Genomic DNA, 3,794 nt, shown 5'->3' on the forward strand with positions numbered 1-3,794 from the left:
AAAAATTGCTCCTCCCTTACCTTAATGAGTGCACTCTTTCTTCGGAGGAGTTCCTCACTGTCTGCTTCCCTCCTCAGTCCCTGGTCTCGGGCGTCAGTTTGTCAGGGCCAGCCTCACAGACTGAGCCGGGCTGAGGTAGGGAGGTGGGAATTGAGAAAAGAAAGAAAGACAGGAAAGCGGGCTCGGGAGGACTCCAGCTCTCTCGATGAACTGAAGTAACTTTATTAGCCACACAATCCTATTTATACATAACACACTGAATAGGAGGTCTGTCAAGAGGAATGTATTCTTTGTTCCTCTTAATCTCTAAGGGAGAGACACAGCAGAAGGACAAGTTCTCAGTACAGCATATCTCAGTAAATAGTTACAGACTTTTTGGTAAGCTATGAAAGGCTGTTCTCATTCTACAAATGTTGCTCTCATTCTACTGATAATCACCATCCAAACAAGTCTGGGAAAACTGTGTGGGTAAGGGTTCCAGCCTTGCTAGCCCCTTCAGGTGCAAGGACCTTGCCAGCTTACATCTGGTCCCCAAGATGGAATATAATGAACAACATAAACTGATGAACAAAAATAGATCCAGAGACATAGAAGAATTGAACAGACCATCCAACCTCAGTGGGAAGGCAGGGAAGGGGGGGGTGGGTAAGAGATCAACCAAAGGACTTGTATGCATGCATATAGACATAATCCATGGACACAGACAGTAGAGGGGTGAGAGCATGTGCTGGGGCGTGGGAACATCTGGGGAGAGGTTCATGGGGGAAAAAGAAGACATATGTAATACTTTAAACAACAGTTCCTTAGTTCCAAGCTAGTTTTAAACAATAAAGAATTTTAAAAAAACCTGAGGTACATATACACAATGGAATACTATGCAGCAATAAAAAAAGAATCTGTTGCCTTTGAGACAGCATGGAGGGACTTGGAGGGTATTATGCTAAGTGACATAAGCCAGTCAGAGAAAGATAAGTGTCACATGATCTCACTCATATGTGGAATTTAATTAACAAAATAAACTGATGAACAAAATAGATCCAAAGACATGGAAGCATGGAACAGACTGATGAATATCAGAGGGAAGGAGGGGATGAGTGGGTGGGTAGAGACTAACCAAAGACCTTATATGCATAACCCATGGACACAGATAAAAGTCTTGTGAAGGCCTGGTAGGGGGACAGGAGTGGGTGGGGGATCAATGTGGGGAAAAAGGGAACATTTGCAATACTTTCAACAATAAAGGTAAATTTAAAAAAATTATTTTTGTTGTTGGTACTGTTACATGCACATCCCTTTTTTCACCTGACCATAAAATTTGGAAATTATTCCAAATGAATATTTATAGATCTGCCTCATTCTACTCTAGCACATGGTTATTACACAGTCTAATTCACTGCTATTCCCTTAATGGACACTTGAGTTATCTTGGATCCTTTGTTATCGTTGGTGATGGTAAAATATATTCTAGATAATGTACTGTACATGCCCTGTATACAGATATAAAAGTGTTTGTAGGAGAAATTCCTAGATATGGGCATTAATAGATTAACTGAAATATGCATTTTCAATCTTGACACATATTTTGCCTAAAAGCCCCTAAAGACAATGTATGTGAATGGTCATTTCTCTATACCATCACAAAAAGGAAATCACCAAACTCTGATATTTGCTAGTCTGACAGGTGTTTTGTTATTTTATTATTATTATTACTAGGGGCCCAGTGCATGAATTCGTGCACCTTGAATGGAGCTGTGGGCCGTGAGGCTGCGGTGGGCACAGGGCAGGTCTCAGCCCATCCTCTGCTCCCCTGCCTGGCCCCTCCCGCTGCAGCTCCCAGTACCCTGTCTGCTGGCAGCCCTGCTCCTGCTGCTGCCCTCCCAAATGCTGATGGCACAGGCCCCTGCTCGCACTGCTGACAGTGTGGAGAGACTGGGGTTGGCTCTAGCAGCAGGTGTGAACGGGCCGGTGCCATCAGGGGGTGTGGGCAGCAGCTGCTGTCGCGATCACCTCTCAGGAGCAGGGGGAGGTGGAGAAGCCCTCAGGGGCGATTGGGGCCAGCAGCCGCTGCTCACATCCACTGATGGTGCCGTGTGATTGGAGCCAGTGCCAGGCGCTGGCAGTGGGTACAAGCAGTGGCTCCGGCGCTGGCTGTGGGTGTGAGTGGGGCTGGCACTGGCAGTGGGTAAGATGGTGGCTCTGGCGCCAGCAATGGGTGCGAGTGGAGCCGTCGCGGGCAGGGGGTGCAAGAGGCGGCTGCCGGCCCCAATCACCCCTCAGGAGCAGGGGAAGGTGGAGAAGCCCTGAGGGGCGATCGGGGCTGGCAGCCACTGCTCGCACCCACTGACAGCGCCAAAAGATTGGGCCTGGTGCTGGGCACCGACAGCGGGTGCGAGCAGTGGCTCCAGTGCTGGCAGCAGGTGCGAGCGCCTGGCGGGACCTCAGTATACAGGAGCAAAGAATTTTCAGTAACCACCAGAGGCTTGCCCTGATGACAGCAACCGGTGCCCCGCCTTGGTCTGGCATCCCCTCTTACCTGCTCCCCTATCCTGCTATGGCCTACGCCGGCCATGTTCTGCACACGCCCCCTGGTGGTCAGCATATGTCATAGCGACCAGTTGTTTGGCTGTTCTGCTCTTTGGTCTATTTGCATATTAGGGTTTTATATATATAGATTTTCATTGTTTAATCAAATAATTTTAAGTTAACAGTAAGCAGTAAAAGTACAATTACATGAAAAGCCTCATATTTTACATGTTTAAATTGTTTATTGTCTTTACTTGTAAGGTGTTGAAGGTGGAACCCACTACTGAATCTTCTTTCTAGTGGTAGAATAAGGTACATATTGCTTTGGAGTGCCACTCAGGTTGAATTTATGGTTGGTCCAAATCAATTTACAAGCAGTAGGTGGTTTTGTTGTTGGAGAATCATCAGTCATATAGTGAAGTCAACGGTGCTTTAAATTTTTTAGCAAAATTTTCTGAACTAGAAAGGATCTCCCCAATTTATTGTATACCAAACAAATGGTATTATTTCAGCAACCATTCATGCTTCCATCCACATCCCAGTATGTCTTTTTGTCATTCATTTCAGTAGTATATATAACCCATCGGTGACGGCCAAAAAACTGCTGTTGTCTTCATAGCATTTGTTTCCATATTTGTCTTCCCCCCCTAATGTACCAACCCTCATGTCATTTGCCCTGAAGAGCATTCATAGACAGATAGCCTCAGAGGCCGTGGTGGCCGCTGACCTGCTGCAGTCCTTGCCTCAAGACCTGAAGCAACTCCATCTTGCCCCACAGGCCCCTGTTATTTTATTATTTTGTAACTTTATTTTTATTGTTGACACTATTACAGATGTCCCCATACCCCCCTTTGACCACCTCATCCAGTCCCCACTCCCCTTCTCTCTGACAGCTGTCAGTCTGTTCCATGCATCCATGCTTCTGTTATCTGTGTCTATGGCTTATGCATATACATGTCCTTTGGCTAATTCCTTCCCTTCTTTCATCCAGTCCCTCCTCCCCTCTCCCCTCTATCAGCTGTGAGTCTGTTCCATGTATCCATGTTTCTGGTTCTATTTTCGTTCTTTGGTTTATTTTGTTCATTAGATTCCATATATAAGTGAAATCATATGGTATTTGTGTTTCTCCAACTGGCATATTTTACTTAGCGTAGTAATCTCCAGGTTCATCCATGCTGTGGCACAAGGTAAGAGTTCCTTCTTTTTTATGGCAGCATAGTATTTCATTTTGTAAAAGTAACACAGCTTTTTTATCCACTCATTTACTGATG

At 45.6% G+C, this 3,794-nt stretch overlaps 1 pseudogene; it reads right to left on the minus strand.

Moving 5' to 3' along the window:
• Positions 1 to 2,773: 2,773 nt before the first annotated feature.
• On the minus strand, positions 2,774 to 3,289 carry LOC118659197 (annotated as a pseudogene).
• Between the last annotated feature and the right edge of the window lie 505 nt (positions 3,290 to 3,794).

This window comes from Myotis myotis, unplaced genomic scaffold, assembly GCF_014108235.1.
Source record: "Myotis myotis isolate mMyoMyo1 unplaced genomic scaffold, mMyoMyo1.p scaffold_m19_p_6, whole genome shotgun sequence".
In the NCBI taxonomy this organism is placed as follows: Eukaryota; Metazoa; Chordata; class Mammalia; order Chiroptera; family Vespertilionidae; genus Myotis; species Myotis myotis.